The following is a 25,929-nucleotide window of genomic DNA, read 5'->3' on the forward strand; positions in this document are numbered from 1 at the left end:
AGTACATCCCCCAAGAAAGGGGGGGACGGGGATAATGGCTTGAGCCTTAGAGCTCAGACATTCCATATGCTGGGCAGGACCTTGGGAAATACGGCCCGAAGGTGTTGTCACACACACATCACCACGGCCAACCCTATTGATCAGAGCTTCAGTGATACTGTCCTCTGGTCCCGAGAGGCCAGAAGATCCAACTCTTCTCCCCATAGCTTTGTCTACTTCTCTTGTATCCCCACTCCCTGTGTGTACTCCAGGGATCTGTTTGAGGAAGCCATAGCTCCGTCAACTTTCAAACTGTCTTGTGTCTACCTGATTCACGGATCCAACAGCAAGTATCGGACAGGCCCTACTGTGTGCCAGGCAATGTGCAGGTCTGAGGGTTGGAAAGATGAATAAGACGCACCCCTCCCGTGTATTTTAGTCTACTGAGAGATACCAGTAGGTAAACTGATTTACAGATCATGAAAATATGGTTGGTAATTTCTGTTTCACTCACATATTCTTAGAGTAACACCTGGCAAATCGTGGGGACTTGAAAATATTTGATGAATGAATACTTGAATGAATCAAATGCACTTAAAGGATAGGGTTGTACGCCTGAAGTACAGGATCACCTAGGGGTACTGTTTATAAAGTTTTATTTTGAGATACAATGTATGTGTTGTAAAACATACTCATTTTTAGTGTACGGTTCACTCGTTTTTAGTATATTCACAAAGTTGTGCGGCCATCAGCACATTCTAATTTTAGAACATTTCCATCACTCCCAAAGGAGACCTCATGCTTATTTGCGGGCACCCCCAATTTCCCAATCTTCCCAGCCCCCAGTCCTAGGCAACCGCTAATTTACTTTCTATGTCTGTAGATTTGCCTCTTGTGGGTAATTCATCTAAAGGGAACCATGCAGCGGGTAACGTTTGAGTCTGACATCTTTCACTTGAGCATAACGCTTTTGAAGTTCGTCTATGTTGTTGCATGGATCAGTACTTTATTCCTTTTAATTGCAGAATAATATCCCATTGTGTAGATAGACCCCATTTTGTTCATCCGTTGATGAACATTTGGGTTGTTTCTACTTGTTGGTTACTCTGAATGATGCTGCTGGGAACACGTGTATACAGTCTCTGTGTGGACATATGTTTCCATTTCTCTTGGGGAGGACTGGCGTTGCTGTGTCATAGAGGGTACTTTGTGAGCTAGGCTTTAAAGAGGCATTTACAGATGGGAGACTTGGCTCAGCTGGACCGAGCTAGGGTCTGTCTGAGGCTCAGAAGCAGACACTCAAGCATGGCTCTCCGGGGACCCTTCCTAACTGGGGCAAAGCCTGAGGCTCTATCTCCTTTTACCCAGAATCCTCTTGAACCTGCACATTGCCCTTCAGTGAATTTTTCTTTTCAAGGCTGATCTATGCTTTCCCTTTTTTACAGGGAGTCAGGGATGGTGGAGGGTTTTCCCATACTTTTCTATTCTTAAAATAACATTATTATGTTTCCACAATATTGTACTAATGGAATATAGGTTTATCATAGAAATATCATTTTCCACAATCTAAATTTTAAACAGAAACTAAGAAAAGTAAAATGACCTAAAATATCACCACCCAGATCTAATCACAATTAATATTTTGGTGTGTATTCCTTCATAGATAGATAGATCTATATAGATCATTCTCTACATAGATAGATATAGATAGATATTGATATTAATGTATAGATTTATGTTGTATTTGCTATTTTGATACCTAGTTTTTCACCTAATATATCCTATCTTTTGTCTCTACATATTTTTATATTTAAGGACTGTATACTTTTCCATAGCCACAATGAGCCTTAATTTATTTAACTAAAGTCTTATCACTGACCATGCGATTTGTTCCAAAATTTTTTGCAGTTATTAAAGAATGTTGCAGTGAATTCAACGTAATTAATTCTATACATATTAATCAGTATTTTTATAGGACATATGAAAATGTTATCTGAAAGAATGTTTCCAGACCTTCGGTTGATATTGGCCATTGCCCCCAGAAAGTTTCATCCAGTTTACACTTCTACCAGTCATGTGTGAGAGAGTTTTGTTCCTTGCATTTCCACTAAAACTGTCACCATCAAAAACAAACCCCAAATTTACCCACAGGCAGAAAATGGCATCTTTTGACGTTAAGCTATATTCTTTGATAACTAATGAGGATGATGACTTTTCACACATTCAGAGGCTATTTAAATTTCCTCTCTGGAGTCCCTGTACCTTCTACGGAAGCCTCACAGGTCTTCCTTCCCGTGGCCTCGCCCGCCCCCTGCCCAGCAGACACACTCAGCAGCTCTTCCCCCACCCTCACACCTTGGGCAGAAAGCGAAGGGGATGCCAGGTGGCCCCTGCTCCACCTGCCACCACAGTAAGACCCTGAAGCCCACTCCCATGGCATAAGAAATATCTCCTGCTGCCCACAGGGCGCCCGGTACCCATCAAGGTTGACTTCACTGACATCTAAACCACAAACCAGTGGGACTGAGTTTTACAACAGGATGGAAGTGCCGGCTTCTGGAACCCCATGTTTTGGCACCAGCATCCTTTATCGGAAGGGCCAGTCTGTGGGTGGTGCCGCTCAGCTGTTCTTCTTTCCCTTTAGAGTCAGAGCAAAGGAAGTGAGATCAAATTATAATAGAAGGGATGCCAGTTAGACAAAAGAATAGACTTATTGCCAAAGAAGCTCGCACAGCACTGCACCTAAGGACATATTTGATGAGGGTGAGTCATCTGTGGGTTAATTTGATCCCTGCCTGGCAGTAGAGGATGGGCCTTAGCCTGAGCCCAAGGTGATAAGCTCTGGTTTAGCTCATGACCACCCTGGCTTCCTGCATGCTTTCCACCACCTGACAGCCTGTGGACCTTTCTTGGAACATTGACTTTAGAGATGCGGCCCCTTTGGGTCTCTCCGCCCCATCTTAGAATAAGCAATATAATCAGAGGTTTTGGTTTCTAGAATCCAAGAAACAGAAGCAAAGGGAATATATGTCATTAAAGCCTAACGCTTTGTCAGGGTCTGGTGCTTTAAAGGCTGTCTAAAACCTTCATGATAGCAGATGAGGCGCCGAGAGGGAAAACCAGCCCAAGGTTTCATGTTACATGACAGAGCTGGCTCCACACCCAGACATGTTTTGGCCCCAGCATTCCTTTCTGTTGAACCATATCACTGAGGAAGCAATTTTAGTGCTGGAGGTGAGGGTATTTAAGGGTATAAACTCCATTTATGTTGTACAATTAGCAGACAATTGCCTTGGCCACCTTACTCTTCTTAGAGTCTAAGTATTTTCCTGATCCAGGCGGAGTGGGCCTGGCATGGGTCTCCTGAGGCTGGACTTCTTCTTGGTCCCATTGTGTTTTGGTTTCTCAGCCCTAAATATCCTCTATGTTTATTCTTTTACTTGCATTAACATGATGGTAGGTACTAGGCCAGGGTGGGAAACACAGATGGGGAATAAAAGATAGGAAGTCAAATCCCAAGCCCACAACTCACTAGCTGGGTGGCTTTGGGCTACTCAGTCAATTTCTCTGTGTCTCCATTTCTTCACCCATAAAATGGGGACAAAAATAGCATCTTTCTCACACTATGGGTGTAAATATTAAATAATGAATAGGTTCAAGTATTTGGAATAAGCGTTGGTATAAGAAGTCTAAAGGAATGCTAGCTTTCATTATTTAGGCGGAAATCAAGACTTGTATACGTGGGAAAAAAACAGTATGCCTCAGTTCACCGTCCCTCCCTTCCTCCCTTCCTCCTTCCCTCTCTTCCTTCCTTCCTTCTTTCCTTCCTTCCTCCCTTCCTTCCTTTCTTCTCTTTTTTCCTCAATAAACATTTATTGAATGTTTATCATTTAAATGTTTATCAATAAACATTTATCTCTCTACATGCCAGACACTATGTTAGGCATCGCAATACATGCATTGATTTCATTATATTCTAACCCTGGTGCTACCTGTTCTTTTCTGCTAGAGACAGACAGGGCTAGTGGACCTGTGTGAATCCCTAGCAGCTCTTTGCTAAAAACCTGAAGACATGAAGAGAGAAGAATTAACCAGAATGCCATAAATATAAGGAATCTGAGGTACCGTCTAATCTGAACATCTCCCGTCCTCACAGGTGAGGACACGGCACCATCAGATGACACCTGACTTCAGGACGCCCCTCAGCCCATTAGCCGGAGGCTCAGGACTCAACCTGTGGGTCTGGGTATCTCATCATCTCTTTCCATAGATGCTCCTACTTTTTCTAATTGAGAGCCTGGGCAGATGCCACAGGGAGTGAGGCATCGGTGGGCCACCTGGTCCCAGCCCTTGTGCACTCCATCGCATGCTAGCCGTGTTTCTGCCCAGGCTTTCTTCCCTTCTTATATGACTGTGCTCATTGATCATGCTGCGGGATGGGGGAGGGGTGCCTTGTAGCTGGTACCAAAATCCAACCCCGACCCTCACATCTGGTTTGCAGATGTCCCTGTGACCTCAGAGATGCTGCCTTGCATGGGAGTGGAGACCTCTGTCAACTGGCCCCAGCTGTCCTCTGAAACGCCAGACGTCTGGGACTAATGAGAAAGGCCTGGTCTACATCTTCAGCCCGCCCGCCCTGTGTTCCTGCTGCTCCTCACTCTCTGTGGTCTGCCGACCACCAGACACACCTAAAGCCATTTTCCGGGAAAAACCTTTCCCAGCTCTGATACTTATTGGCTGAGCGCACTCAGCAGTCATTAGCCTCTCTGGGCCTCTGTACTCATTTGCCGTAACTGGATAGAGGCTTCCTGCATCCCTCCCAGCTTTGGGATAACGTGAGGTTTGTCTTCTTAGTAATCAGCAGACTGCCGGGAATGTGTTAACTGCTGACCGTGTGTCCAGTGATCTGCTAGGGAACATCGGCAGAGCTTCCCACCGTGTCTCATAGAGTTTCTCACGTATAAAGTGATTGTACAGCTCACCAGGACACACGATGAGGCCCCTGCAGCCAGGCCCTGCTCAGCGGCCACAGGAGCCATCTGGGGACCTCTGGTAAACAATTGCCTCACAGCAGACAGGAGATGCTGTGACAGTCCAGAGGTTCCCCGTGCTGTCATTGTCATCCAGGGGTTTACACTCTCACCGGGGATGTGTGACATTCAAAACATCACTGAAAAGCTAACGCTGCACGCTGCTTAGACCAGACGGTCACAGTAACTCAGGGAAGGGGGTGATGGGTGAGGTAAAGGGGTCTGGGGGGCTTCCCAGAGGACTGGCACTGCACAGAAGTGGCCAACTTCGATTTCGTCAAATCAACACAAGAGGCAGAAAGCACAGAGGACAGAGCCCTGTGGAGGGTCAGAGCCCTGGATTCTGGTTCTGACGCCACATCTGAATCACTCTTCGGCAAGTAGGTTCCGTCAGCCCTGGTACCTCTCTTCCCTCGTCTCGCAGTGGTGCTGGCGGGACCCTCCCAGGGGACCTCCCAGACTGCCGTGGGGTTCAGACAAGAGGCTGAAAGTACAGATCAGGACTGAGGGGCCAGGTCAATGTCAAGGTTGCTAAGGAGCCGTGGATCAGGGCAGCCAGTGGAAGCTTCGTGATCAGAGAGCGCTTTCCCTAGTTGGTTTATTAATGGTGTCAAATGCTCAGAAGGATGCCTCTTCCTAGGAAGGATTTACAAACAGTTATTGAATGAAAGAAAAAGGGTGACTTGATCAACCTTCAGGACTGGCCAGGACTTGGAAGCTGGTGCGAGCAGCCCCTCCCCACGTGGATTGGGATGAGGTTATGAGGGGCCACGAGGCCGGCAGCTACGCAAGAAATAACACAGCAATCCGACTCTTGGGCATATATCTGGAGAAAACCATAATCTGAAAAGGTACATGCACCCCAATGTTCATTGAAACACTATTTACAATAGCCAGGACATGGAAGCAACTTAAATGTCCATCAACTGACAAATGGATAAAGAAGATGTGGCACATAGATACAATGGAATACTACTCAGCCATAAAAAAAGAATGAAATAATGCCATTTGCAGCAACATGGATGGACCTAGAGATTGTCATACTAAGTGAAGTAAGTTAGACAGAGAAAGACGAATATCATGTCTTTCAAATATATGTGGAATCTTAAAAAAGGGTACACATGAACTTATCTACAAAACAGAAATAGAGTTACAGATGTAGAAAACAAAATTATGGTTTCCAGAGGGTAAGTGGGGGGAAGGATAAATTGGGATACTGGGATTGACATACACACACTACTATATATAAAATGGATAACTAATAAGGACCTACTGTATAACACAGGGAACTCTACTCAATACTCTGTAATGACCTATATGGGAAAAGAATCTACAAAAGAGTGGATACATGTATACGTATAACTGATTCACTTTGCTGTACGACAGAAAGTAACACAACATTGTAAATCAACTCCAATAAAAATTAAAAAAGAAATAACACACAGGGTGAAGCTAATGCAAAGGTAAACAGATGGCTATGAAAGACCATGGAAGCACCAGCTCCCCAGGACACATCCTCAGGTTGCCTGGGGGAGGAGCTTGGGACTGAGAGAAGCAGAAGCTATGAGCTGAGGGAGAGGGAGGGGGTGAGTGCACGTAGCTCCTTTGAATCTCTGTATTTCATAAACAAAACCAGATCCCTTCAGGGACCATCTCTCTGGATGAGTGGCCTCGGTCCAGCAGGGAATCCTGTGCTTTCCTTGATGACGACCTGCTTCAGCCACTGGCTCTCCAGGGGGCCCAGAAGCTCAATCCCCACCCACCTTCCAGAAACCTGATCGCTGACCCCGACCTCAAGGGAGACTGTGGTGGGCAGGCACTTAGAGTCCTGGTGCTCTCAGGTGGCCCAGGGGACCCAGCAGGTACATGCAAGAAGAGGTTTTTACTTGGATGTAATTTAGAACTTTGTTTTCCTAAGAGTTTTTGATTCTGTTCCTTTCTCCTTTGGCTCGAGGTTGCAGTAAAACACAAGATCAACTGGAATAAGTACCAGACTGGCTGTGAGTTCAATGGGAACCAGAGAGGGGGATTTAGAGCCAAGATTGAGAGGCAGTGCATGAGAAGGAGGTGTGTGCGGGCTCTGCAGGCTGGCTCCTCTCTTCTGTGCACCTGCCTCCCCTCCATCTCGCTTCTGCATCTCCTGCTCATCCCAAATCAGTGATGGAGGATTGCACCTCCCCCGAGGATGCTGTGTTCCACAGAGCAGGACTCTGTTCATTGCTCTTCCCAAGCCGTCCATCGAAGCCACCAAGGCTGTGCCCCAAATGAGCCCCTTTCCAGGGACCCATGAAAGGACTCCAGGCCTGATCTGTATTGAGAAGGGCTTGACTTTGCCTACGAGCACCAGCTCTCACCTCAGAGAGCAGGTCTGGGCTTCCTGAGAACCTACAAAAGCTATAGGGAGTCTCCATTAACATAGGGTTGGGAAAAGTGACAAAGGGACATGTGGGTTTCCCAAGGGAAGAGAGGAGAAGGGAATATTGGAGATTTAGAAACTGTCAGATGCCCACTCTTCCTGCTCTTCGTACGTCCTCACAACTGTGAAAGTATCATTACCTCCATTTTACAGATGAGAAAACTGAGGCTCAGAGAGGTCTATGGACTTTCCCAGGACCCCACAGCTGTGAGCAGCAGAGTTTTGCTTCCAGGGCTGTCTGCGTCCAAAGCCTCTGTTCTTTCTGCTCTCCTGGGAGAAGGACAGACAAGGAACCAGAGCTCACAGCCATCCCGGTGCCATTTATGGTACCCCAAGGTGACACCCCCCCCCATACGGGACAGGGTTCAGGGCGTCACCCCACGGACTGAAAGAATGGTCTTCAACCAAAGCCAGAGCCGCACTGGGGTTCTGAACCCTTCACCCTCAAGGAAAGTACAGAATCCCTCTGAAGTTTCCGAGAATACTTCTTGTAAAAATGTTGAAAAGATTGATACAAATAAGAACCGAGGCCCAAAGGGAAATAATGTGGGGATGCTGGCTGGGAAAATGGACTGGCCGCCGATACACAGCCTGTGAGCTTTTGAAGCAGAGCAAACAGAGCAAACAGAGCAAACAGAGCTTTGAGCAGAGCAAACAGTTCGTGGTGTCCAGCGGAAGCAAGCCAAGGGTGAGAAACGCCAATTCAGCTCCCGCCCTGGGAGGCCTGTGAAATTAAGTAGTCCAGTTCCAGGGAATCTAGCTGGAGGCAGTGTATATATTTTAAAAAATGACTTCTTAAGTCTCTTTTCAAGGCTCAAGCCTGGAATTGTGGAATTCTGAGGAACACATTGGAGAGCAGACGGGGGCCGGGGGAGATGGATTTAGCTGCCCGGTTCATACGGAATGAAGTTGCTATGGCTTCTTCTAATGGCATCAGGTGTCCAGACATGACAGCAATACATGGAGAGGAGTATTTATGTAAACAAAAGAAATATGAATAGAAGGGAGAGAGTAAACTAAATATAAACTCTCAGTTCAAAGTCACAGAGAGAACGGCCAGCGCTATTTTCAGAGGGGGGTGTGTAAGTGCATGGGGGGTTCTATTTATAGACAGAAGGTGGTATGTAATCTCTGATGGCAGCCGGCTGCTTTGGATGGTGGGCTGTCCAACTCACGCTGAAGTGGCCTATTGTTTGCTCGTCCCCACAGGGAAGAAAGCAAGAGAGAAAGAAAGGAGCAAGTACAGTTTTCCTCTCCTGCGCGCCTGCCTGTCTGCATGGTGTGCGTCTCTTCCTCACACCTCTGCCTCTGTCTTCTGCATCATCCCTTCCTACCTCCTGTGCATCCTTGAAGGCTCAGCCAGGCAGTCTTCTGCATGAGGTCACCCTCAGGACCCCGATGCCCCCCAATGCATTTCATCTGCTTTTTAAGACAATGGGCACGTGCACAGTTTACGTAGTTTTCTTTGGCCACTCTGCTTCCTCTCTGACTGTGCTGTGGGTTCGCCGAGGGCAAGGCTGGGCTTCCATTAGGAAGCCGAGCACATAGTAGATGCTCGAGTTTGATTTGTTTGCTCAGTGAATCACTGCTCCAAAGGACGTGTGAACCTGAGTTCGTGTGCAGGAAAGGGATTTGTCAGACGCAGGGAGACGGGGCCGAGCCTGAGGTCTCGTTCAGATGCAGGGGGATGACAGCGATTACCTGAAATCCCGTCCTGCCCCCTCAGGACTTTGCGCATCTGTCAGGGAAGGTTTCGGGATGATTGGGTTATGAATTTGGCCCATAGTTCTCTGCTTCCATGTGATTGCATACGAAGGAGAATTACAGACAAGGAAGAAATTGCTGCTCTTTGGGGTCTTTTTTTTTTTTTTTTTTTTTTTGCGTGTTTCCCAGAAGAGGGCAGCATCTCCCTAAGATTTCTCTCATCCGGTGGTGCAGCCCTTCCTGGCAGTCTTAGAAGGAATAGTGGATTCATTGGTAGCAGAAAATGGTCTCAGGTCCCTCCATTCGGATTCACGGGGGAAGGGGATAGCCATGGGAGAAGGTGTGTGTTGGGGGGTGGGGTGGTTTGGGGGAGGTGGCCTGCTCCCTGGGGAACAAGCTTTTTCAGAAGGTCACTTGCCCACAGTGGCTTAAGAACACGGTCCCATCAGAAGGCATTAGTGGGTGTTTGGAAACCTGGCAAAGCTTTTGTGCCCTGAAGCCGGAAGGTGAGAGTGCAAGGTAGTAGGTAGAGGGCAATCTGGCTGGAACCTTCTGCCGGGCCCATCCTCATCAGTCTGGGCACCAGGAGAGCACACAGTTGCTTCTAAGGCAGGACTTTGGTGGGCAGGTGGGTGACTCAGTCACTCAGCTAGTTAGAGTTAGGACAAGCCCTGGGATCTGCTAACATCTGTCCACCCCTCCCCCACCACTAGGAAGGGACAAGGTCAAAGGTAGTGTCTGAACTTCATTCCCACCAACACCGGTCCCACCGGTTCTCGCCAAAATTAGAGACATGGTAGGGCCCCGGGCCATTGACTTGTCTTCACTTTTTAGTAAACAACCAGGAAGGCAGATGGGGGAGACCTCACGGGTGGAAATCGATGCTCGTGGACAGTTGCCTGATCTCTGGGTCAGGTGGTGAACGCGTCAGCCAGGCAGGGGCGCAGCAGGCCAGGGAGGGACTCAAGGGCGGGGTTCCTGGGGCTGTCTTCCTCCGTGCTCTCTTTTCTCTTCTGGATGTCTTTATCTGCGGGCAGCATGTTTGCTGGAAACAAAAGAGCAGCAGCTAGAAGCGCCTTTCAAGTTTGGAACTGAAAGGATCTGAAGTTGGTGGAGGGAGAGGATCAGGTGGGGTGAGGTAGGTGGCGTGGTCCCGTGTGCCTGAATGACCGCACTCAGCGACACCCTCCCAAACTAGCCCAGATTCCCTAACTCTGTTCTTGCGTCCAGGGCAATGGGGACTGACGTTAAGAAAGCCTTCAGTGTCGGAAGTGTCGTTCTCCCTCGGTGAAGCCCTGACCTTGCTTTAGCAGGAGACCAGCCTTACCGTGCGACACCCCAGGAAGCACGTTTACCCTGTATGCTGGGCAAGTGGACGAAGGCAAAAGCCTCCTTCCCTTCCACGCCTCTGGCTGGAGACCTCTGTGCGTGCAGGGAAATCAGCACAGTTGCTTGCAAGCCTCAGAAGGCTAGCCTGTGCTCCGAGACTGCGCCTTGGTTTACATTTGCCTCTTCTGGCTCCTCCGGATCAGCATTCACTCTGCATTTCCTGGTCTTTGTGGTTCGTCAGCCCCTTAACGTTGCTTTAGCTTCACTGGCGTGTTGTGTGTGAGGATGATTTATGAGTAAGAAGCCTCCCAACCTCTGGCATGCTGGAACTGTTCCTTGAATGTGGCTCCGTTGTGAGCTGCTGTCATCACAACTTATATCAAAAGCATCTCTTGCCCCCAGGACATGACTGTGTTTTGAAAGCATTTCTGTCCTATGTTGCTTGTGCAGATATCTGGGAGAAAGCTTCTTCCATTTCTGTTCAGTTTGTGGAGAAGGGTTTTAGCGATGCCTCTGTCGTACAGTCTTCAGCCCTGAAGCTCTTACTGTCTAGGCTCTGGTCCCAGTTCCACTGCCAAGCTGCCGGGCAACCTTGGACAAGTCACTGCCATGTTTAACACCTCATCTCACCAGCTTCATATTTTATCTCTGGAAGCAGAAAGAAAATGAAGTTTTCTGCCAGTAGGCTGAGAAAAGTCGTTCCAAATACAAACTGAATAGGATCAGAGAATCAAGGAAGCACACGCTCATGGAGGTTGGTGAGTCAGCAGAAAAATATTGCCATTTCGGGTGTCCATCTGCCTATGTTTAACTCTTCATCTGAGGAAGGGGTGAAGTGTTGGAAAGTGTTGAATATCGGCAAAAATGGGAAATGAGATCAAAGCCTCAGACCTTTGGGACAGGACATACCACTGCTGGCCCTTGTGAGGACAGCTGCTCTGACAGCTGTGCCCTCCAGAATATGCTGTGGGCATCAGCCTGGCAGCAGGGTCCCTGGCTGTGCCTGATACCCAATAGGGATGCTGTAAATATCTGGGAAGTGAGTGGACAAGTGACTGTCCCTGGTTTGGGCTGGTGCCACTTAGAGGGCATCCAGAGTGCAGTGGAGGGCGGGGCTTGGGCAAGAGGGACATTCCTGCTGCTGGATCATGGTGAGAGTGACACTTCAGGAGAGCCTAATCCTTTGGAAAGCCCTGTGCTTTAGTCCTGCGCTGACACCCCAGCCCACGATGGAGAGCCAGCTCCAATGGCATGCAGAGATGCACGGAGTCAAAGAGGCAACCAGAGGGAAGGAAGGGACACAGCTTCTGCAAGTTGGTGCTGAACGAGACCCAAGACTCACGTTCAAGACAGCCCATAAACCCAGCACCAAGGAAAATTCTGCCTCTGCTTCTTTCTCTTCCATTGGACCCTCTTGGGCTGCCCTTTTTTTTTCTTTTTTTTAAAACGTGCCTCAGAGAACTTTCTTTAGGGATAGTTGAAATATTTCCCCATTTTTATTTTATTTATTTTTAAAATTTATTTATTTTATTTATTTGGCTGCATTGGGTCTTCGTTGCTGCATGTGGGCTTTCTCTAGTTGCAGTGAGCGGGGGCTACTCTTCGTTGGGGCATGGGCTTCAGTAGTTGTGGAGCACGGGCTTCAGTAGTTGTGGCTCGCGGGCTTAGTTGCTCCACGGCATGTGGGATCTTCCCGGACCAGGGCTCGAACCTGTGTCCCCTGCATTGGCAGGAGGATTCTTAACCACTGGGCCACCAGGGAAGTCCCTTGGGCTGCCCTTTTATGTCTTCATTTCCCTTGACCTAGGGAAAATTGACTTTTGCATGGAGTATAGAGCCCTATGAGTTTTAACATATATAGAATCATGTAACTGCCACTATAATCAGGATACAGGACAATTCTACAACCCTAAAGAGCTGCCTTATGCTACCCCATTGTAGGTTCTCTTCCCCCATGTCCCCAGCCTCTGGCAATCACTGACCTTTTCTCCATCACTGTAATTTTGTCTTTTGAGAATGTGTCATATGAATGAAATCACACAGGGTGTAACCTGAAACTAGCTTCTTTCATTCAGCATAACGCCCTTGAGATCCACCCGAGTTGTTGTGTGTATCCACACTTCTTCATTATTATTCTTTTTATGACTGAGTACCATTCCGTCGTATGAATGGACCACTGTTTGTTTATCCATTCACCTGTTGAAGGGCTTTGGGGTTATTTCCAGTTTTGGGTGATTATGAATGGAGCTGCTATAAGTATGTATATACAGGTTTTTATGTGAATAGGAATTTTCACTTCTCTCTGTCAAATACCTAGAAGCGGGGTTACTAAGTCGTAAGATATGTTTAACTCTATAGGAAACTGCTAACCTGTTTTCAAGAGTGGCTGTGATGTTTTGTATTCCCACCAGCAGAGTGTGAGAGCTCCAGTTCCTTTGCATTCTTGTCAGCACTTAATACTGTCAGCACTTTTTTATTGAGCCATTCTAATAGCACATGTTTTTAATTTGAGTTTCTCTTAATGGCTGTGATTTTGAGCATCTCTGCATGTGTCTAGTTTCCATCCATTTTTCCCTGTGGTGAAGTATTTCTTCAAACCTTTCCCACATTTTTAAACTGGTTTGTTTTTTCTCCTTATAATTGAATTCTGAGAGTTCTCTGTATATTCTGAATATAAGTCCTTTATCAGAGTTATGTTTTTCAAATTGTTTCTCTTAATGTGCCTTTTCATTCTTTTAACAGTGAATTTCAAAGAGCAGAAGTACTTAATTATGATAAAATCCAGTTTCACAGTGTTTTATTTTAGGGGTCTTGCTTTGGTGTTTTATCTCAGAAATCCACGTCTAACCCAAGATTACAAAGGTTTTGTCCTATGTTTTCTTATAGAATTTTTAAGTTTTTAAGTTAATCTTTAAGGTTTTAAGTTTTACCTTTAGGTCTATTGATCCACTTTGAGTTGATTCTTATATGTGGTGTCAGTCATTGATGGAAGTTCATTTTTTTGCATACGCATATCCAATTATTCCAACACCATTTGTTAAAAGTACTAATCTTTCTCCATTGAATTGTCTTTGAAACTTGGTCAAAAATCATTTGATCATCCATGTGTGGGTTTATTTCTAAACTCTCTATTCCACTTCATTCAACTATTTGCCAATCACTAAAAATACCTCATTGTCTTGATTACTATAGCCTTATAAGAAGTTTTGAAACCAGGGAGTGTAAGCCCTCCAACTTGGTTCTCCTTTTTCATAGTTGTTTTGATTATTCTCATTCCTTTATCTTTACATATGAATTTTGAAATTAGCTTGTCAGTGTCTTAAAAAAAAAGGCTGTGCTGGGATTTTGATTGGCATTGTCATCTTTACTATTTGAGTCTGTCTTCCCATTTAAATCTTCTTTGATTTCTTCTATCTGCATTTTGTAGCATGCAGATCCTATTCATGCTTTGTTAGATTTATACCTAAATATGCTCGGGCTTTGGAGCTATTATAAATTATATATATGTAAATTATACACATATGTATACAGATATATTTAATTTCAGTTTTCAATTGTTCATTGCTGATATCTGGAAATATGATTTATTTTTGTGTGTTGACCTTGTATGCTGTGACCTTGCTAAGTTTGTTTATTAGTTCTAGAAATTTTTTGCAGGTTCCTTGGGATTTTCTACATAGGCAATCATATAATCTGCAAATAGTGATAACTTTCTCCATGTCCAATCTAGATAACTTTCTTTTCTTTTTCTTTATTGCACTAAGAATGCCTGTATGATGTTGAATAGAAGTGATGAGAATGGACATCTTTGCCTTGCTCCTGATCTTAGACCAGCAGCATTCTGTCTTTCACCATTAAGTATAATGTTAGCTACTGGCTTTTTTGTAGATGTCCTGCATCAGGTGAGGACGTTTCCTGCTATTCCTGGCTTGCTGAAACTTTGTCCTATGCATGGATATTGAGGTTTGTCAAATGCTTTTTCTGCATCCATTACTATTATTGTGTGGGTTTTTTTCCCTTTAGATATTAATATGATATGTACTATATTGATTAATTTTGGATATTGAATTCCTGAGATAAGCCCTACTTTGTCACGGTGAATTGTTCTTTTTATACCCATGCTCATTTTTCACATTATTTTAGCTGATACACTCTCTGTGACCTTCCCAAAAGGTAAAGGTTTCTCATACCTTCCTGGGCATCAGTTCCTGAGATTATTGGACTGAGAGTTTCCTGAAGTCACATTGTAGAGGGAGGGGATGGTGTGATGTGCACATGGATAAACCAAGAAGTCCCTGTAATATAACAGGAATCTTTTGGATGAGGGACCAGAAGATCTCTGTCATTTCATGGCTTCTGTACTATTCCTATTCATGCTTGGTGGAATTTTTTTCCCCCCATCTCATTCGCAAGACAGAAATTTTGTATGATTTTAAGTTCCAAATGACTAATCTAATAGACTAAAATCTCTACTCATTCATTTATTCAATAAATATTTATTGAGAGCCTATGATGTATCAGGAGCTGTTCAATGCTGGGGATGCTATTATAGGTAAAAATTTAGTTCCCACCTTCATGGGACTTATAGTTTGGTGGAGGAACCAGACGTGAATCAGACAGACACACAGATGCTAATAGGAGAGAGTGCTGGCATACCATTTTATGGTCGCATATCATTTTTCTACTTCAAGGTCCTCAGTTAAGAATTATGTTATATTACAATTTCGTTATCTATCCTGATTTTTAAGACCATGTGTAGGCAAGCGGTTTAGCTTATGCTGGCTACGCATGATGTTAGGACTTCAACTTCTGGCTGAATTGATGATAAACAAAGGGAAAAATGATGACTCCATGAGAAAGACCCATTCATATGTTTCCTCTCCTCTTACAGAATGCCTTCAGTTGAGAGGATGCTCAAGAAGACAAGATATCTTGAGAAACTGCAAGAAATGTTATGGGGAGAAGTGGGGAAGAAGAGAGGAAAGTTTTCAGGCTAGTTGGACTCTGGAAATTCCAGTCCCCCCCCCCTTACTCATACTGGGACCCCAAGTTGCAAGTGAAAGCAAGAAGTAGGAGGAGAGTGAGGCAGAAAATGTAGTGAAATGTATCTTGGGAAAGGAGAACTGCTGATGCATTCCTGGCATTCAACACAAATTAGAGGCCAACCTAAGTCACATAAGGATTTAGGTAGGAGGGTCTCTGAGCATCCATGGGGGCAGTAGATATCTTGGATTTTGGGACTAGAAGCATTCCTAGAGATCTACTGGTCCAACCCCCTGATTTAAAAAATTAGGAAATTGAGACTCCAAGAGGGAAGTGACTTTACCTTAGAGTCATCTAGCAGGCTAGTAGCTGAAGTGGCTCTGAAACTTAGGACTGGGACTTCCAGAAGGGATCTCTCATCTCTTCCTCCTATTGATGGAGACTGAGACCCCAAACAGGGACAGGAACACAGAATCAGAGCAGCGTCATGGTCTCTAGACCCCAATGGAGAAAGGAGAAAGTTGGTAAACATAGCCATTCCTAATCCAAACCTGGAAAGGTCAGATTACGTACTTACTGATAGTATAATGATTATAAGCAACATTAACTGAGCACGTACGTGCCAGGCACTGTTCTACATGCTCAACTGCTTTAATCCCTTCAACGGTGCTATGAAGTAGGTGCCAGTGTTATTTCTGGTTTATAACTGTGAAAACTAAGGCGCAAGAGAGGTTAGCGAAGCTGCTTAAGGTGGCACAGTCAATAAATGGCAAAAGTGGAATTAAATCTAGGTGACCTAAGTTCAGAGCCAGCCACTTAGCCATATGCTAAAATGTTTCAATGCAGACTGAACACCACTTAGGTGCTCCAGTCCTAATTCCTCACACAGAAAAGCATTCCACACCTGATGGAACCAGATTTATTGCCACCTCCAGCCACCTGGTACCTGCGCATCAGAAAACTTGAGCATCCTGTCTTCGAGGTGGGCCTCAGGACACAAAGCCTGTGTGCTGCCTTTGAAAGGAAAAAGTCTAGTGGTTCTAGAAACCACTCATGCTGAAAAGAAAGCTGGCTGCTGACCCCAAGTACCAGTGTTCCCTTCTCCCGCTTACTCTAGTGCTGTTGGCAGTGCGCCAGGGTCTCTAAAGCACACTCACCCTCCATTCTTTTATAATTCTGTTCCACCATTGTTAGTCTTCTGGGTATTACCCAGTGCCCATAAAGCATATTAAATTAATTTCTGCTTCCTCACTTGACATTTATATTTGAGAAGCAACTCTGTGATGGGGCAGGGAGGTTGCCTGGAAAAATGCTAAATTAATATCCAGTTGAGAGATGGGTACCAGCTTCTTTTGATTACATAAGATATGTGCCTCTTCAATTGTCTGATCATAACTGCCTACTGTCAGTTGGAACAGAAGCTAACTGCCCTCTCTAGGAATCAGATGATCTGATCAGAATCAGAAGGCTTTCTTCAAAGAGGATAGACTCAGGGTTTTCCTCATGCTTTCTATAGCCATGTCCCTGTTGAGTACTGATCAATATGGCAAGGAAGGTTCCTTCACATTCCCTTCAACAAAGACTTATGGAAAGTAGGAAGGAGGGCGGTCCAAGAGAGGGACCAATCACAGCATCCCTCACATCAATGTTTGCCATGTATTACATTGTATTTCCCGAGCCACCTGCTTGATTTCATCTTGTAGAGGTTGGTGTTGCCATTGTGTCCTCTTGAACTCACCCTGACTGCTAGGAATGGCCATGGGATAGTGTGGAGGTGGGTGAGATAGTGAGGCACACACTGGAACAGTCTCCCCAGAGAGTTGCCATAGCTGCGATACTTCCCATTTCCATTGTTTCCTTACATTTCAAAGTATTTTTACATGTGCTATTTACATATACATTCACCAGATGTTCACTGAATGTCTACTGTGTACCACGTCCATATCTCAGGGCAAACAGTTAGGATACAGTAGTAATAAATACAAACGAAAGAAGTTTGTCCTCATGAACTTACGTAGAGCAGAAGTTATCTCAAATGCTTCTCATTATGATGCGTCAGGGAGGCTGGACCAAGAGCTATGAGTCTCCTCTATGATTAAGATAAACCGAGGCTCAGAGAAGTTAAATGTCCTAATTAAGTGTACACAGCTAGATAGTGGCAGAGCCTGGAAAGCCCAGACCACCTAAATCCTTCGCTATTACTCTTTCCGGCATAATATTCTCTCTTGACTTGCACCATGAAGGCCCTGCTAGAACCTCATGAAGTCATTTTGGTCATCACCTTCCATTTCCTGTCCCCCATTCAAGCCTCTCGGCAGCACCACATGTCAAGAGAAGAGGGTTTTGCATGTTCCCACGGCACCCACCCATTCCAACAAATCACAGCTCCCTCTTCCTTGAAATTCTGTTGTGTCTTGAATTTAAACTCTTCATGCTACGAGCTCATTACTTCCCGTCTTCCTCCATTCTCCGTGGAAGTGAAGTGAGGCATCTTTGATGGACCTGAGGACAATCCCCAAAGCTCCTCCTCTCTGGAGCCATTGACAGATGTCTACCTCCAGTCCTGACTTGTTTTGTCTCAATTAATCAGCAAACTGTAGTGAGGGTTTAGTCATTTTCACCCCTATTTTAGTTCCTCTTATAGAGTTAAAATGACTGTTTTACCTATCAGACCAAAATTTAATGGCTAAAACAAGATTTAAGAAGTAATATCACCTATATGCGGAATCTAAATTTTAAAAAATGACACAAATGAAATTACTTACAAAACAGAAACAGGCACACAGACTTCAAGAACAAACTTTTGGTTACCAAGGGTAAAGGGTGGGTGGAGGGATAGACTGGGAGTTTGGGATTGACATGTACACACTGCTATATTTAAAATAGATGACCAACAAGGACCTACTGTACAGCACAGGGAATTCTGCTCAATATTCTGTAATAACCTAAATGGGAAAAGAGTTTGAAAAAGAAGTAACTCTGGGACCAGTTGATAAGTTCACAGAGGGGGGATTTCATGGTTTGTTGTTAGAATGAGGTTTTGGCAAGCTTCAGTCCAGCAAACAGTCTTTTAAAAAAAGAAACTAGACCAAAAAAATGTTCAGAGGAGTTTTAACATAATAGAAAGAGATGAGAATTCAAGTCAAAACCAGAGTCAGTCTCAGCTCTGCTGTTTACTGTTTGTCTTGGGCTGATTGTTTAAAAGTCTCTGTGCATTTATCAAATTCAATTACTAAAAGGCAAAACAAATAATACCTGGAAGCGTTTTTATTCAAGAAAATGATAGAATATTTGTAAAAGGGATTTCTCCACCATAGCATGCAAGGTAAACAGTAGTGATTGGAACGATGGTCACTATTGCTAGTTGTGGAATGGAATAGGGCTGCAGTATAAACTCATGGATTATTTTATCACAGTCTGTTTGCAGACTTCATTTTTGTCTTCCACCTCCAGAGTGCCGGAATAGCTTGCCTGTGCCTCTCCTTTTCCCTCCCTAATATGGCAATGACACCTGGCCCATTTCTCATGCAGGAAAGTATTAAAGCTCTAGCAGGTATCTCCATGACAACAGAGATTGTTTTGTTTTCCCTGTATCCTCCGTACTGGGAACAGTCTCTTTCTTACAGCAGGCATCCAAAGATATGTATGGGAAGGATGAATATATCAGAACTTGCCTCAAGGCCCATGGGAGAAAGAGATCAGGAAGAACTTTGTGTAAAGAAAATGCAATGGTTGAGCCTTTGAATGGGGGAGAAGTGTTGATACTAATGTTACAGGAGACACGGAAGGCTTTGTCCTGGCATGTGGGTATATGGCTTGGGCTCTGAGGCAGACAACCTGTGATGTCTGCTAATCCCAAGGTCCCAACCTGTCCCAGGACTATCCCATAAGCTGAACATCCATGGTCTTACAGATTCTGACATGCAGGAACTACAAGGGCTCTTGTCCTCCAAGCTGACCTACCCTTGGCTTGTACGACGAGAAAACTGAGGTCGAGAGAGTCACCCAGAAGCAGAGCAGAGACTGGAATCCAAGCTCCGGATTTTTAGTGAAAAAGACCCCTTTTCCTTCCAGAGGAAACATTCCATCATTTGAAAACTAAATGCTGATTGTTTGCGCGTTACTTTGCCTTGTTCAAGTGTGGAGAGAAGAATTGGTTTCTTTCAAAGTTTAGTGGTGGTCTTGTTTATAGGGGAATGCTGGACAGCCGAAAGATTTTACCAAGAAATCGCTGGGTTTCCTAACAATCCCTTGGTATAAAATATTACCGAGGCCATCTCCTCATCCAGCCCGTGTGTGTTTTTCCTTCCCTCTTGAAATTGTCAAACTGACATAATTAACTAAGCTGTTAGCTAAATAAATCACTGGATCCCAGCAAGAATTTTTACTGAGATATCATTGCCCCCGCACCACACTGCGTGAAGGACTGTCAACACCGCGTTGATAGATGTATGGCAAAGGATTCTGTTTGAGAGACAGCTCTCTCCTTCTCCCTGAGCATCGAACATGGCTGGCAGGCTACAGAACAGATGTCATGGAGCGTATGTGAGAAATCCACCAATTCCTTAGAGTATTTTGATCCCACAAGGTTCACGGAGCCTGAAGGCACGTGGAATGCAGACTGATAGCCCAGGGGTGGACTCCAGTCCTGGTGGGCCTCAAGCAGAAGCTGCGGTTACTCTGCAGTTGTTTTTTTGTAGAGAACTGTGCTCTGACACAGGGGATGCCCTTACTAACCTCCAGAAGTCTCTGACATCCCCTGAGGTAGATGAACACACTGTTATTGCTTTACTTTTATTTTTAGGAATATTCATTTGTTAGCTCTTTAAGAGCAGGGCCCACTCTGTCTTTTTTTTTTTTTTTTTTTTTTTGCAGTACACGGGCCTCTCACCGTTGTGGCCTCTCCCGTTGCGGAGCACAGGCTCCGGACGCGCAGGCTCAGCGGCCATGGCTCACGGGCCCAGCCACTCCGCGGCATGTGGGATCTTCCCGGACCGGGGCACGAACCCGCGTCCCCTGTATCGGCTGGCGGCCTCTCAACCACTGCGCCACCAGGGAAGCCCCCACTCCGTCTTTTGATCTATGTGGCTCATCGCAGAGCCATCTGGTAAATATGTGGCAGTGTTCGTCTTTTGCTTTCCATCCCAGCTTTTCTGTATTCCGGCAGATTGACCAATGATTGAGGGTGTTTTGGAGAAGAGTCTTATTAACAAATGAAACCTTATTTGAATTTCAACAGGTAAAGAAACAGAGGCTGAAAGATCACGACTGGGGTGGTCAGTCTGTCAAGGAATTCAGAACGCCGAGGCACCAGGCCCTCGGGTGATGGACGGCTGCTCCTGCACTCGGTTTAATTAGAAGCATGGCTAATGGCCAGAGACTTGGAAGAGAGATTATAGATTCATTAATTAGGTTCATGTTTACACCTTGATTGTCAACTGTAATCATTTGTTTAACCCGAGGTCTCTTTAGTTCATTATGATCATTATTGCTTGGCTGGAGTTTTACAGTTATGAACGAGGAATCTACACGTGAGCCTATATATTCCAGCAGGAACCCAGCCTGACAGTATATGTTAATGTAAGGGGAGTTTCCTTTAAATCTTTGTTTTAATCCTCAGTCATCTTTTATTTCAGAACTATAAACTGTGCCCAATCAATGAATGCATTAATAGTTGCCCCTGACAACTGATAAGATCACCCACTTTGAGAATATCAACAATGTCTATCTCATACTCATAAAAATTTTCTAATTTTCCAAGGGGCTTGGGGATTATCAACTCATATGAGAGGATGCTATGAAATCGAATTTGGCTATACAGTAAGTTCCCTACATACGAACGAGTTCCGTTCTGAGCGTGTGTTCGTTAAGTCCAACAAAGTTAGCCTAGGTACACAACTAACACAATCGGCTATATAGTACTGTACTGTAATAGGTTTACTATACCTTTCACACAAATAATACATAAAAACAAACAAAAAAATAAAAAAGGCTCCATTTTTTTTGCATCCTTGGGCAAATGATCACAGAGAATCTCCCACTGAGTCAAAAGATGGAGGGAAGGACGGCAGTCAGTAGGAGGAAGTGCTCAGAAATGTGAATTATCTGCTCGCGCAATGGACAGGAGTATCTAGTGCTTGCTCAGACCCTAGTTCTGTGTACATGAGCTTCGCTTGATGTTGAAGTCTCCTGGCCATGTGTGGCATATTATCCATCTCTTCCAAGGTCCAGTGTCAAGCTAATAATAACTTTCTTTGCTCAAAAACCCTAGGGTCATCCTCAGGAATTAGTTTCTTAGGCCTCGTCACAGACACCAGCAGCACCCCCATTCTGTTATCTGTCATAGACATTCTGAGCCACCTGGGGACACAGGGCAGAGGTACTTGTATTGCAGCCTAGACCATTTGAAGAAACTTCTTTAGTTTGGTGTCCCGCCCAGAGCCGGCAGCTTTTCAGATCGCTCGGTTAATGGACTGGAACAGCACATCCAATTTTGTTCTTGTGGTCTCCAAAATCAAAACAATCATCAAATCCCCTTCTTAACAGTAGATAGAAGTTCTGGCTTCTCTGTCCCTTTACAGTGGATATTCAAACATAATCCAGTGTCCTGAACTTCCTAGAAACTTCTATGAGATGACAGGTTCCATGTTTTTGTTTTGGAATTTTATTTTATGTTTTAATTTTTATTTTCTATTGGAGTATAGTTGATTTATCATGTTGTGTTAGTTTCAAGTGTACAGCAAAGTGATTCAGTTATACATGTACATGTATCTATTCTTTTTCAGATTCCTTTCCTATATAGGTTATTACAGAATATTGAGTAGAGTTCCCTGTGCTGTACGGTAGGTCCTTGTTGATTATCAGGTCCCATATTATTGTGTGGGATTTATCTTCCATGACGTGCATTATGGAAGATAAATGGATAATATAGATAGTGTGGATTTATCTTCCATAATATAAGTTCCCTAGGCATCTAGGATGACCATTACTTACTGTCCCTCAGTATATACCCTTTCATCACCTTATTATCCTCATTCTCTGTGCTATCTAGAAGCAGCCACCCCACAGAACATTCCTTGATTTCATCGTATCGTCCATACTTTTCCAAAGCAGTGGCCACCCCATCTCCCAAAGCTTTCTCTTCAATGAGCACCACATTCTAAGTAGCCATAGGCAATAACCCAATTAACTGTTTCAATGCTACAGGTCATGACTTGCCAAATTAGTATTACTTAATATTAGGTGGATTTTCATTGGCTTTGTCTCAACTGGACCCAATTCCCCAATTTCACTTCGGATTCCTGGATACCACAGTCTGGAACCAATTCCTGTCTTATTTAGAGTTTTGGTTACAAATAACCAAAACCAACTAAGCTCACTTAAACAATATAAGAGTTTTAGGAGGACATATTGCAGACGGGGCTGGCTTCAAGGGTGTGCGACCACTGCACTTTCACCAGGCCCCATGCTCAGAGGTTTAAGGCTTTGCCGTCGCCATCTTGAAATTCTTAATTTTCTATTTTAACTTGTGTTTTGTAAGTGATGGGAGAGTGGAGCGGCTGCCACGAGCTTCGAGGCTTGGCTCACAGTATTGGATGAATAAGCAATGGATGCCCACCCAGGCTCAAGGCTTCAGGAGGCCCTCGAGTTCCTCCACTCTTGGGGGAAGAGTGCTTAGTGCCACATGGGAGGCTAAATTGGGTCGATCTGTGCCCAGAGGCACCACATCTTCCTGAACACAAAGTCTAACAGTGTTCTGTCTCCTCACAACCTCTCCCTCCCTCCTTTCAGGGCCCCCAAGGTAACATCTCCCGGACACAGAACACATTCGAGTATCAGGTGAGGCTGCACAGCTCAGAGCTTCCCCCGCTGCCCCTCCTCCCCGGAATCAGGGCAAGTGTGTGTGACAACGTGCGCAACCTACAGGCTTTATTTTCCTTCCACATCTCTTCTAATCCCCTTTACCTACAAACAAATTTGTGGGGAGGCATCTAAGGAACTGGTATGAACTTGGCTTTGTTTTGTTTTGCTCTTTCTCTTTCAGAGAATTTTCAAGTTTCCCCCTTCCTGCCTGTCTTTTTTCTTTCTTTCTTTCTGTGTGGGGAGTCTAAGTTCCTAGGTGAACAGCAAGTTCTTGTCCTCCTGACAAGTCAGGCCATATCCTGTAAGACGTCCAGGTGACAGAGGATGGGAGAAGCATGCAGGGAAACAGTTGACTCCTTCATTTTCTGAGGTTCTGCGTCAGGAAATTACCTGGGAGGAATGTAGGTAGGACAACTGTCACCACTTAATGTTCCTCAATCCAGCTCAGGGGACAGAACTTACTTTCTTCGTGATGGCTGGCATTCTTCTACCAAGCTCGGCATCACTTCTGTGCTGATGCCTGGAGATGTGACCAAATGGCCTGAATCTTCACGTTTCCCCGGATTTACATCTGGTCCAGCTGCTCATGCTTTTCCTACAAACAGTCGCTTGTAGTTAACAAAAAGCAAAAATAGCAATTCATCTCTGGTTAGCAATTGTACAACATATTTGTACCAAATTTATTAAATCATAACATGTAAAGAAATACAAACACCTAGTGACAGTCCAGTATCTTTCTGATTAAGCTTCATGACTTCCTTTCAGGGATCAGAAACAAAGGGAAAAGAAAACCTTCATGAGACACTGAGTCTGAGTGTCTGTCTGTCCTGTCTGTCCTGGGGTCTGGGGCAAGCTCCGCTCCCACCTCAGGCCTGGGCAGGGCCTGGGAGTAAAAGTTACTCCTGGACAGTCAGGCCACTTTCCCTCTCTTCCCCTCCCCCCTTTAGTGTCAAGCATCCTCTCTCCGATTACTCCAGCCAGTACCATTATTGTATTTCTCCAACCTGTTCCAAGAGCCTAAAATGGCTGCACCTTCCGCTCTTTGAAGAACTGAGATCATCTCATCAGCAAAAGAAAATCATTCTAGGATGCTGTTTTAAAGTACAAATAAAAGGAGAGGGGGGAAGAAAGAAAGAGAAAAAGAGAGAGAGAGAGGGAGAGAGAAAGAAAGAAAGGAAGGAAGGAAGGAAGGAAGGAAGGAAGGAAGGAAGAAAGAAAGAAAGAAAGAAAGGAAGGAAGGAAGGAAGGAAGGAAGGAAGGAAGGAAGAAAGAAAGAAAGAAAGGAAGGAAGGAAGGAAGGAAGGAAGGAAGGAAGAAAGAAAGAAAGAAAGAAAGAAAGGAGAAAGAAGAAAGAAGGAAGAAAGAAGAAAGAGAGAAAGAGAGAAAGAGAGAAAGAAAGAAAGGAAGGAAGGAAGAAAGAAAGAAAGAAAGGAAGGAAGGAAGGAAGGAAGGAAAGAAGGAAGGAAGAAGGAAAGAAAGAAAGAAAGAAGAAAGAAAGAGAAAGAAAGAAAGAGAAAGAAAGAAAGATAGAGGGAGGGAGGGAGGGAGGAAGGAAGGAAGGAGAATAAAATCTATACAGTAGCCTGACTCCCAGGATTCAAACCCAGGAATAATAAACTTGCAATCAGAATTATCTTGCCTGGTGTACATACGAATATCCTGATGTTACTCTATCCAATGTATACGAGAATATACAGTCTACTCTGTTCAGAATTCTGAAGGTTTCCTTATTAGCTAATTCTGGCTCCTTGCCAGGTGGTATATACTTAAAGTGACCTGCCCCCGCTTTGTCCTTTGAACATTTAAAAAACTTGAACCACAATAAAGTTTTGAAAAAAGAAAATTCTAAAACTAGACTCGCTAGTTTCATAAATACCAGAAAAACTGAAAATGTCCTAATAAATTAGTGTGTTTTCACTTTTTACTAGACCTTGATTTCATTAAATGTTGGGTTAAGGGGTGGAAGGAGCCCTTTTATTTGATTTTTGTATCCCTAAGATCTAGCAAAACACCAGGTTCATAGTATGTGCATAAAGAAATAAGTGAATGTTTTTGCATTTCCCACCGCCTCCACTTCTGCTCTTTCTCCTTTGCTGGGTAATTCAAGCCAGCCCACCACAGTCCTGTTGCTGGAGGGGCTGAAGCCCACAGGTGCTGTTCCCGGGAGGCCTGAGCAGAGAGAGGAGCATGGACCGCGCTCAGCAGGGGACCACTGGCCACAGCTCAGGCTGCTGTGCAGAGAGAGCGCTGGAGAGGATGCTCGCCGCCGCCAGTGGCCTCCTTCTCCTCCAGCTGCTCCCGCCTCTCAGCCCTACTGGTAACCCATCCTTACCGTGTGCCACCTGCTCTCTTTCTCTCTCCCAAACCCAAGCTGTGGAATCTGGAATCCAACCACGGATGATGTCAAAAATGCTTAGAGAGTTGTCAAATTTTGTTTTTGTTTTTGTTTTTAGATTTTTTTTTTTTGACGTGGACCATTTTGAAAGTCTTTATTGAATTTGTTACAATACGGCTTCTGTTTTATGTTTTGGTTTTTTGGCCGCGAGGCGTGTGGGATGTTAGCTCCCCGACCAGAGATTGAACCCGCACGCCCTGCACTGGAAGGCGAAGTCTTAAGAACTGGAC

The 25,929-nt window shown here is 44.8% G+C and overlaps 2 long non-coding RNA genes across 4 annotated transcripts; both read left to right on the forward strand.

The window, feature by feature from the left end:
* The first annotated feature begins 1,143 nt into the window (after positions 1 to 1,143).
* LOC125960470 (uncharacterized) lies at positions 1,144 to 4,681 on the forward strand. The gene is made up of 4 exons (XR_007470146.1): positions 1,144 to 1,377; positions 2,624 to 2,742; positions 4,136 to 4,215; positions 4,481 to 4,681. It is a non-coding gene; the product is annotated as an uncharacterized LOC125960470 (long non-coding RNA).
* Positions 4,682 to 9,125: 4,444 nt separating this feature from the next.
* LOC117196321 (uncharacterized) lies at positions 9,126 to 20,864 on the forward strand. Of its 3 annotated transcripts, none has more exons than XR_007470143.1 (4): positions 9,126 to 10,267; positions 10,360 to 14,421; positions 15,350 to 20,548; positions 20,681 to 20,864. It is a non-coding gene; the product is annotated as an uncharacterized LOC117196321 (long non-coding RNA). The 3 variants fall into 3 exon arrangements; XR_004476447.2 differs by having other exon boundaries at positions 9,128 to 10,267; positions 14,347 to 14,421; XR_007470142.1 differs by having other exon boundaries at positions 9,128 to 14,421.
* The last annotated feature ends 5,065 nt before the right edge of the window (positions 20,865 to 25,929 follow it).

The sequence above is a fragment of the Orcinus orca genome, chromosome 11 (assembly GCF_937001465.1).
Source record: "Orcinus orca chromosome 11, mOrcOrc1.1, whole genome shotgun sequence".
In the NCBI taxonomy this organism is placed as follows: Eukaryota; Metazoa; Chordata; class Mammalia; order Artiodactyla; family Delphinidae; genus Orcinus; species Orcinus orca.